We start from the raw sequence: 10,318 nt of genomic DNA, 5'->3' as shown, positions 1-10,318 counted from the left end.
GCAATCAATAACCTGACACGGAAACTGGGAAGAGAGGTCATGTGACTCTGCTAAGACACCCTGCACCTTGCCTCCTGCCTCCTGCTTCCTGCGGGAGGTATTTACTACATTGCACCCTAATTTTCATTACTTCTCTGAATACTTCACTCACTTTTATAGTCAATGAAGACAAAGATCAAGTCAGTTTTAACTCACTGGTGCAATGAGCAGAATCTCCTCTGCATCAGTGTGTCCTTATCTTTGCTTGCTTTCTTGTGCCAGGTCAGATAAAATAGAAGGAAGCATGGTAGTCTTGCTCTTGTGCAGTGAATTAGCTCAGAAAGTAGCATCATGGGTCTGTAACCTGGAGATTGGGGAACTGGTGCTTATGTCTCTCATTTGTTTGGAGGGAGAAGTTTTTAAAACTCTATTTATTTGTTTCTAGAATAATCTTAAAGATGAAGCAGTTTCTGTTTGTTTTGTTCGCTGTTCTATCTTCAGTACCCAGTAAATTACCTAAAGTACAATAGTGACCACATTTGTGAACAAAATGAATTAATGGATAAAATTTTTTAATGTGTGGCAATATCCAATATTTCCTCTAGAGGGCGAAAGTCACCGTGAAATAGGGATTTCGCTCCAATGTAAAATAATTTTTAAAACCTCGCACTGAAGAATGCATTATTTTTTATATGTTGAAGTTTCTGCTTTTGTATAGAAATATGGTTTGGAAATATAGATTCGTTCTCTTTGTCACAAAATCATGTACATTTCTGTCAAAATGCTGCATTTCACAGAAAATATTACAAATATGATATAACTGAATCATGGTTAGAAAAGCGGCCCTGTGGCTTAGCTGGTCAAAGCGCCTGTCTAGTAAACAGGAGATCCTGGGTTCGAATCCCAGCGGGGCCTTCCTCGATTGGTTTTTATATTTCAACAGAGTTGTTGTCACCAAACATCTTGGAGATGCACTGAACAATTTATATTACTGGTAAATCCTGTATTAAATTCTTATCCCAATGTGGAGAGTCTTTTTCCAGCATCACAATATGAAGAGCTATGGTGAAGGGAAAAGTAAGTTTCCTGTAAAGGATAGAAAGTGATGGATTTGCTAATGATTGGTGTGTGGATTGAGCACAAATTATCTTGCAGTACCTGATAGAGAGCAAAATTTCAAATTCTGTCTTGGAAGTTCACTTTCAGCTCTCTTAACCTGTGACATCCAACATTTTCAGCTAAACAATGGAGTCTGGTTATCAGTATCAGGTAAAGAATTAATAAGACATTTAAAAAAATTTTTAAATGCCATAAACATTAACAGTTAAAATTTCACCAAATGAAAAAAATACTATAGAATACACAGTTGCAAAAAGCTACATTAAGTTATTTTACAACTGCCTCAAGCTGCAAAAAGAAAAAAAAAAAACCCAATGCCTTACCTAAGTTATCCCTCTCTCAAAATAATGCCATTTATATTATAAACCACGAGCTCCCCATCAAAAGACGGGAACTGCTTTTGTTAATTCATATATATATATATGAATTCATATATATATATATATATAACTGTATCACTTTGCTATACACCTGAAACAAACACAACACTGTAAATAAAATATAGTACAATATAAAATAAAAATAAGTAACAGATCTTTAGGGCTTTACACTATTAGAGTTCCTATTAGAGGGATAACAGCACCACAGCCGCACTGAATCCAAATAAGACATTTTTAGAATCAGACTCATTTTTATTTCTGAGAACAAGTAAGAGAGGAATGTCAAGTTTAGACCCTCATCATTTTGGTTTTGTACAGCCTTCAAAACTGTATTTGTTTGTGCATTAGTGGAACCTTCTGGGAGTGGAAATTGGGAGCTTAATGATATTTTGAGGAAATAGATTATAAATAGATTATCAATTTCTTGAAGGTTAAATGATATCAGAGTTTATTAGCTAAAATGTCACTGCATAGCACTAGCCTACACATTGGGTTTTTCCCTTTTATTAAAAAAGTTTTTCAAACATTATAATTGGAGTTTTACCAGAGTCATTGTCTTTTCACTTTCATAGAAGTAGTTCTGCATTATGCCTGAAATCCTATTTATACTTCATTGGAAACCTGTTTCATTTTCATTAGTTTATCCATAGCAGTTCTTACTCATGTACTTCCCAAGGAATGTGAGCAAAAATGGTAGTCATGAGGAGTAGCAAATTATGCCATCCCAGTAAGTCTGGAGTAGGTCCTACACATTTATATATTCATAAGACTTGATATGTAAGTAATGTAAATCCTCAGTTGAAAGCCAATTGCCTAGATGTTAGATTCAAAGTGCAACTAAGTTAACATTTCGAAAAGTAGCTGAAATTATGTCTCACTGTACTCTGCTGCTGTTGTCTAAAATCATGCAAAACGACACCAGAACTCCAAGCATATTATGAACAGTGGGCACTGATAAATCTCTAGGAATTTCTCATTCCTTGAAGGCTGTCAGCTAACAGTTATTCTGTTTCTAGTGAATGTCCACATTTCGTGACCTGTGGCCTCCTTCATCTCCAAAGATAGCAATGACCTGTTGAGTCCTTCTTGTACTTCAAATCTGTAAGTATATTATTTAATATGCAATGGAGTAATAGATATCCTTTATTACTTAAAAAAAAAAATTGTTTTTCAGGTGCTGGCTTTGATACCAAGGATGCAATACTGACTGAAACAGAGGAAGGCCTTGCCATCTTGGGCTTGTTAAGCACCCACTCTGTCCCTGGAACTGTGCTTGAGACATTACTTAGGTCATTACTTAATCAATATCATTCATGTTTTCATAGTAACTCCGTACTTTTAAACAAGAGAAAAAGTAAAAATATGTTGGGAGTCTGAGGGACAGTGCAAGGTCGAGGGGAGAAAAAGGAGGCTCGTGCTGGGCACACAGAGAGTCGGGAGCCAGATTTCAAGAAAAGGGACCGACAGGAAGAGTAAGGAGCTTCGACTGAGAGCGGCCCCAGGGGCTCTTGCCCTCTTCTTCCCCACTGCCCATCCCGTTTTCGTCATTCACATCTTAAGTCCAGAGATTTTATGATAAATGTTCAAAACAAAAAATTTTAGACGAGTTTTAAATGACTTGGTAACTGGCAGCACAGAAAGTAACGGTCACCCAAAGGCTGACCATTGCACCATTTTACCACAGAACATTCGCGGTTGCTGGTCTGAGGCTACGCGAACAAGCCTGAGATATTCCCACATTGAGAAAAAGGAAACCGAAATAACACCAGGCAAATATCCCCGATCGAATCAGCGACCTTAACACTATAAAAACAATACCCTTAGCAACTGAGCAGCATGCAGAGGAATGATGTTTTTACATTTCAGAAATATAAATAAACTATATCAAAACATTATTGCCTTAAGTTTTTTCCAGGATGATGCAAGAAATTCTCTAATTCTCCCTATCTCCTCTTTCCTAAATACAAGAAATTCTCTAATTCTCCCTATCTCCTCTTTCCTAAATACAGCCACCTTACCTCATTCAAGCTTCGTTGAAAGCTCTTCATCCTGGCTCTGGTACGTTATTTCTTATAAAGAAAAAATACAGATACAAAATCAAATCGTTCAGTGTTGGTGCTATTAGGACTATCTGTAACTGGAGATACATGGCCAGCACTTTCCACCTGAGATGTGGTCTATGGATAAAAAACAAGGGGGGAAAAAAAAAACACTCTTACTGTGGCCCGTACGGGGATCGAACCCGCGACCTTGGCGTTATTAGCACCACGCTCTAACCAACTGAGCTAACCGGCCACCTGTACGCGAGAGCTTTACTTACCTCCTTTAAAGTCTGATGGAATTAAAGTAGACCGTCTTTCCGAAAGGTTTAAAAATGCTCTTTTCTTCTACCATAAAAGGAAAAGATAAATCCCAGATGCCGGCACAGATAAACCTTGCTTCTCCCCAGGAAAACAGATTATTTCTCAAATCGACCAAGAAAGACGCAGATCAATGTCCGGAAACAACTACTTCCTTGCAACTATTCTCAGAAGGCCTCGGGTAAACGCAAAACTCCTACACGCCTGAGATGGCGGCGGTCGGATCACAGAACTCATCACAGAACCCCAGCAGGGCAGGGCTCAAGAGGACCCGACTTCTGCGCGTGGGGTACGGATTCTCTGCTCCGGGAGACCATTCCGGGCGGATCACCTCTTCCCAGAGGCCTCTAGCCACTTGGCCTCCGGGTGGGTTGCCTGGTTGCTCTAAAGCTAAGTCTGTTGATCCCGAGCGGAATAAGACCTGGACCTGACGCTGCAGTACCAACCGTCGGACACTTGGCGAAAGAGGGCAGGGTTGAGGTCTCCCGAGGCAAAAGGACTGACTTCACCCTAAAACCTCCAAGTCTTTGACTTGAGAAGTCGAGACCAGGGCGAGTCCGGGTTAGGTCCGGTGATCCGGACCATGGAGAAACAACGGAACCTGAAAGGAGCAAGGGAACTAAAGCCAAGATCAGGCAACACACAGGAAGGAGTTAGGAAATCTTTGCCCTTTTGAGCCTGGCCTGATCCACTGCAAGCCGTGTCAACTCTGGCAGGGAACAGCGTTGCAGCAAATTTCTACTTGCTTTCTTTTTTCTGTTGGACCCTACAACCCTCTCTCTCTTTTTTTTTCCCCTCCTTTTTTGCATCTGAAGTTAATTGACTCATTTTATGTATATATATAATATATTGAGTAAGATCTGAAAGACTATTTCTAAAGAGAGCTATTTCTTTTAATGAGACAAGTTAACTATTCATTTACTTGTTTTATATATGCAATTTCTAAATTTTCTTTTTAATTGTTTAAAAACTGTAAGATATTTCTTTAGTATTGATACACTGATAAAGAAATATATATCTTTAACTTTGTATCAGCATCCACCCTATGAACTAGTAGCTGTCTTCATTTTCTTCGTCCTCTAGTAAAAATTTGCTGGAAGGTGAGTGGGGAAAACCAATTTTTTAATTTAAATTGTATGTGTTTATTTATTTTCATTAAAAATTTTTACTACAGTCCTTGATCTGTAGTCTTTTTTCCTCTCTTTGAGCTTTACTGCCACTGTCCCAGATTTCCAAACCCTGAGAAACCTCCCTTTTATTAAAGGCCAGAATGTCAGCTGTTTGGGTGACTGGACAATCTCTTGCTCTCCTTCCCTCTCCCAGGCTGTTTTTGGCTGGGAGCTCTCTCCACTCATTAAGTCTTGGAGAGGTTTCTTTCAGCTCTCTAGTCTTGGCTGTTGGCAGCTAAACTACAAAGTACCTTGTACTAGTTGCTCTTTGTTTTTCTGCCCTGCTCCCCAGCTTCAGAAGATTTGGAACTAGAGAGTGCCTCAGTGGGTATTTCCACTGGCTGGTCTTTTGCCTCACCCACTTTTGACCTACTCACCCCTAGCAGAAATAACCAGAACTGGTTTGGCTACTTGGAATTCTGTTTGGGTCAAGCAAGCCCACAGCATACCTTTAAAATTTCTTAGTTTCTTCTGGTTTCTCTTAATCTGGTCTTCACAGACTTTTTCTCCTTTGTGACTGCCCATCTGCCAGAGATAAAGACAGCCAGAGACTTCTTTTCTTCAATGAGCGCCTCTTTCTAGAATTTAGTTTACTTTGATTCTTTTGTATCCTCAACTCCTGATGGGTTCAGAGAATCTACTCCTTTTAGGCTTATGGTTAGTTATTTATTAGGTTGAGAGGACAACCTAGTTATTAGGCTGAGAGGACAGCACTCTTGCAACTTCCTACAACTTAACCAAAAATGGAACTCAGTGCTTTATATTTTTAAAATATTTCCAGATTTCTGTGCCAAAACTGCTTGTGTAATTCCTTGAAACTATTTCCTTTAGAATATATGGAACAGACTAGCCTCTCCCAGTAAGGAAATTAACTGTTCAAGGGCCTAATGTTGCCAAGTGCTTTGCATATTGTTTCAGGTTATCCTTCTATCACATATTGTTTATTCAACTGATATTTTAAAATAGCCAGCTTTGTTCTTTTACTAAATTAGAAGTGAGATATAATATCCACATGACATCATGAAAACTTCAAGAAGGAAATGGCTGGCCACGTGAAGGTGTGTTGCCAGATTTTACTTAGACTTCCAAGTGAGACTGCTGGGCATTTGCATGGTGAAAGAATGTCACATGAAATTTGGATACATTTCAGAAAGTTACCTCTAATATTGTCCCCTGATTTGACAAATGTTTATTGAGAACTTACCATGATCAAGTCTAGTTTTCATTACTAACATGATGGTCCCAAAGTCACACATGGTCCTTCCCACTCCCTTCCAGAACTTAAAATCCAATGCCACCATGACTTCTGACTAACTGTCAAACAGTGGACATGGTTTTCTCCACATAGGCATTATTTTCATTTTACCTTTAAAAAGATCTTTTCTTCAGTCTCTTGCGTCTGATACTGGTGTATTTTCTGCACAAATGATCAAGACAGATGAGCAACATTATCCAATGAAAGCACTTATACTATGTGCCATGGAAAACTTCTGTATATGGGTACATAGCTTCCATTATCTTGGCATATCTACTTAAACATAATATCCATTTGGAATCCTTATCTCTTGCTTTTTGCAATTTTGGGGAATAATATCACCAAAAATTTTTAGAAGTTAAATAGTGAAGGAAATTGTGAACCTTGTTGTCACCTAGGAAATGAGAATTTTGAGGTCAGGAGATGACAGTGTGGTATTTTGTATAGAAATGCTGAGGTGGAAGACTTCATTTATACCAAAGACTACATGAAAAATCACTCCCATTGGGGCCTCAAAAGAGTAACTTAAATTCTGTCTTGGAAACTGTAGCATGCAGAATTCTCATTCCGCAACACCAATAAATTATGGAGACCAGTGGGATCTGAATCCAAGCATCAGAGCTTTAAAAAACAAACAACAGCAACAAAATTATATCCTTCAGTTCAGTTCAGCCGCTGAGTCGTGTCCGGCTTCTTGCGACCCCATGGACTACAGCACACCAGGCTTCCCTGTCCATCTCCGACTCCTGGAGCCTACTCAAACTCATGTGCATCGAGTCAGTGATACCATCCAACCATCTCATCCTCTGTCATCCGCTTCTCCTCCTGCCTTCAATCTTGCCCAGCATCAGGGTCTTTTCCAATGAGTCAGTTCTTCACATCAAGTGGCCAAAGTATTGGAGTTTCAGCTTCAGCATCAGTTCTTCCAATGAATATTCCGGATGGATTTCCTTTAGGAATGACTGGTTGGATCTCCCTGCAGTCCAAGGGACTCTCAAGAGTCTTCTCCAACACCACAGTTCAAAAGCACCAATTCTTCCAAACCCAGCTTTCTTTATAGTTCAACTATCACATCCATACATGACTGCTAGAAAACCATAGCTTTGACTACATGGACCTTTCTTGGCAAAGTAATGTCTATGCTTTTCAATATGCTGTCTTGGTTGGTCATAGCTTTTCTTCCAAGGAGCAAGAATCTTTTAATTTCACGGCTGCAGTCACCAACCCATCTGCAGTGATTTTGGGGCCCCAAAAAATAAAGTTTATCACTGTTTCCACTGTTTCCCCATCTATTTGCCATGAAGTGATGGGACCAAATGCCATGATCTTCATTTTTTGAATGTTGAGTTTTAAGCCAACTTTTTCACTCTCCTCTTTCACTTTCATCAAGAGGCTTTTTAGTTCTTCTTCACTTTCTGCCATAAAGGTGGTGCTATCTGCATATCTGAGGTTATTGATATTTCTCCTGGCAATCTTGATTTCAGCTTGTGCTTCATCCAGCCCGGCATTCCAAATGATGTACTCTGCATATAAGCTAAATAAGCAGGGTGACAATATGCAGCCTTGACATATTCCTTTCCTGATTTGGAACCAGTCTGTTGTTCCACGCCCAGTTCTAACTGCTGCCTCTTGACCTGCATACAGATTTCTCAAAAGGCAGGTCAGCTGATCTGGTATTCCCATCTCTTGAAGAATTTTCCACAGTTTATTGTGATCCACACAGTCATAGGCGTTGGCGTAGTCCATAAAGCAGAAGTAGATATTTTTCTGGAACTCTCTTGCTTTCTCGATGATCAAGTGGATGTTGGCAATTTGATCTCTGGTTCCTCTGCCTTTTCTAAATCCAGCTTGAACATGTGGAAGTTCTCGATTCACGTAGTGTTGAAGCCTGGCTTGGAGAATTTTGAGCATTCCTTTACTAGCATGTGAAATGAGTGCAACTGTGCGGAAGTTTGAACGGATATCCTCAATACACACATAAAAGAAAAAAAATCTGCAGGATGTTGCCTTAGCTTTCCACTCCTGGAATTTATTTAAGAATTGGGGGCATGAAAGGAGTAGGGTTTTGTTTGTTTGTTTGTTTTCATAAACAGAGGGAAAAAAGGAGAGAAATGCCCTGCAACTGTAAACATTACTTCACAGGCATGAACAAACCTGGACTCTACAGGCAGCCTACTCAATTATATAAGGGCTGGAGAGATGACAGGCGAATGTTTCCGTAGTGTAGTGGTTATCACATTCGCCTCACACGCGAAAGGTCCCCGGTTCGAAACCGGGCGGAAACACATTTTCCTAAACTGTTAGACACCGCTACTTGATTTAAGAGATTTCAACTTCCTTATGGGTAAAAAATAACAGCCCACAAGTCTTCGCACTTGCTGTTTGATTGAAAGAAATTATCCTAAGAGTCCCGCGGTGATGCCTGGTTTCGCTGTGCACACGCTGTAGCGTCCCCCCTTCTCTCTTCGGCTGGGTTCCCACCTGGCCTGCGAGCTCGCCTCCCTGAGACAAAATCAGAGGACGGAGATGAGCCCGCGCCACGGAAACAGTTGCCCTCTTTGGAATTGGGATTGCTACGAAAAGAGGCTTCACCAGGAAATTACTCTGAAGGCACCTTGTTCTTGGACCTGATCCGTAGCAGCAAAGTCTCCCAAGTTAAACCAGTTCTAACTGAAGAGAAATCCGGTTTCCCTTGATAAAGACCATTGGCACACTGCCAAATGTTTATATTGTTATTCTTCCTCCCAGCGTTTCCTAAGGGGATCTGTACTCGTATACCAAACCGATTGTGCATTCAGTTCAGTTCAGTTCAGTCGCTCAGTCGTGTCCGACTCTCCGCGACCCCATGAATCACGGCACGGCAGGCCTCCCTGTCCATCACCAACTCCCGGAGTTCACTCAAACTCATGTCCACAGAGTCGGTGATGCCATCCAGCCATCTCATTCTCCGTCGTCCCCTTCTCCTCCCGCCCCCAACCCTTCCCAGCATCAGAGACTTTTCCAGTGAATCAACTCGTCGCATGAGGTGGCCCAAGTATTGGAGTTTCAGCTTTAGCATCAGTCCCTCCAATGAACATCCAGGATTGATCTCCTTTAGAATGGACTGGTTGGATCTCCTTGCAGTATAAGGGACTCTCAAGAGTCTTCTCCAACACCACAGTTCAAAAGCATCGATTCTTCGGCGATCAGCTTTCTTCACAGTCCAACTCTCACATCCATACATGACCACGGGAAAAACCATTGCCTTGACTATGTGCATTAGGGTAAGGGAAATAGACTTTTCAGGAGTACTAGACATTGGCTCTGAACTGGCATCAATTGCTAGAGATACAAACTATCACTGCTGTCCATTGGGCAAAGTACGTATTCATGAAGATCAGACAACCTATGAAGGTTTTTTTTTTTTTTTTGCCTCCGATCCATTTCACTGTGGGCACAGTGGGTCTCTGAGTCCACACTGTGATTATTTCCCCAATTCCAGACAGAATCTCTATGTCATTTCCATGACTGATGGAGTGAAGGCTATTATGGCATAAAAGGCCAAAAGACGCCACCAGAATTTTCTCTATGAAAATAATTAAACCAAACACAAAACTGATATTCCTGGAGGGATAGCTGAGATTAGTGCCAACATCAAGAGCTTGAAAGGTATAGGGTCACAGATTCACCAAACTTCTATTCAATTAATTTACTCAAGTGTAGAAGATAAATCTGTTATGGAGAATGACAGTTACTGTAAATCTGGTTATGTCAGTTGCATGTCCTTTCACTAGCGGAGAAAATGTACACATACCCTGGCACCTGGTATGCAGCTATTGATATGTTTAGTGCCATTTTCTCTATATTCAGTCAGAAAGACCATCAGAAGCAACTGAGCTTTCAGCTGGTTGAGTTAACTGTACAGCTTACCTGCCCTACCTCAGGGGTATAACAACTCTTCAATCATATGTTATAAATTCGTCTACAGAGACCGTCACCACCTTACCATGTGTTCTAAAGTTGAAAGCTGATTATTGTTGTTTTACATGAATATTTTAGGCAAATTTATAGTGTGCA

At 40.5% G+C, this 10,318-nt stretch overlaps 3 non-coding genes across 3 annotated transcripts; 2 read left to right on the top strand and 1 right to left on the bottom strand.

The window, feature by feature from the left end:
• Nucleotides 1-820: 820 nt before the first annotated feature.
• Nucleotides 821-894, top strand: TRNAT-AGU (transfer RNA threonine (anticodon AGU)). The gene has a single exon. It is a non-coding gene; the product is annotated as a tRNA-Thr (tRNA).
• A 2,805-nt stretch (nt 895-3,699) lies between these two features.
• On the bottom strand, nt 3,700-3,773 carry TRNAI-AAU (transfer RNA isoleucine (anticodon AAU)). Its single transcript has one exon. It is a non-coding gene; the product is annotated as a tRNA-Ile (tRNA).
• Nucleotides 3,774-8,474: 4,701 nt separating this feature from the next.
• TRNAV-CAC (transfer RNA valine (anticodon CAC)) lies at nt 8,475-8,547 on the top strand. Its single transcript has one exon. It is a non-coding gene; the product is annotated as a tRNA-Val (tRNA).
• The last annotated feature ends 1,771 nt before the right edge of the window (nt 8,548-10,318 follow it).

This window comes from Moschus berezovskii, chromosome 23 (genome assembly GCF_049115385.1).
Source record: "Moschus berezovskii isolate FMDL1 chromosome 23, NW_MosBer_1.0, whole genome shotgun sequence".
In the NCBI taxonomy this organism is placed as follows: domain Eukaryota; kingdom Metazoa; phylum Chordata; class Mammalia; order Artiodactyla; family Moschidae; genus Moschus; species Moschus berezovskii.
This window is presented reverse-complemented; position numbering and strand designations above follow the sequence as displayed.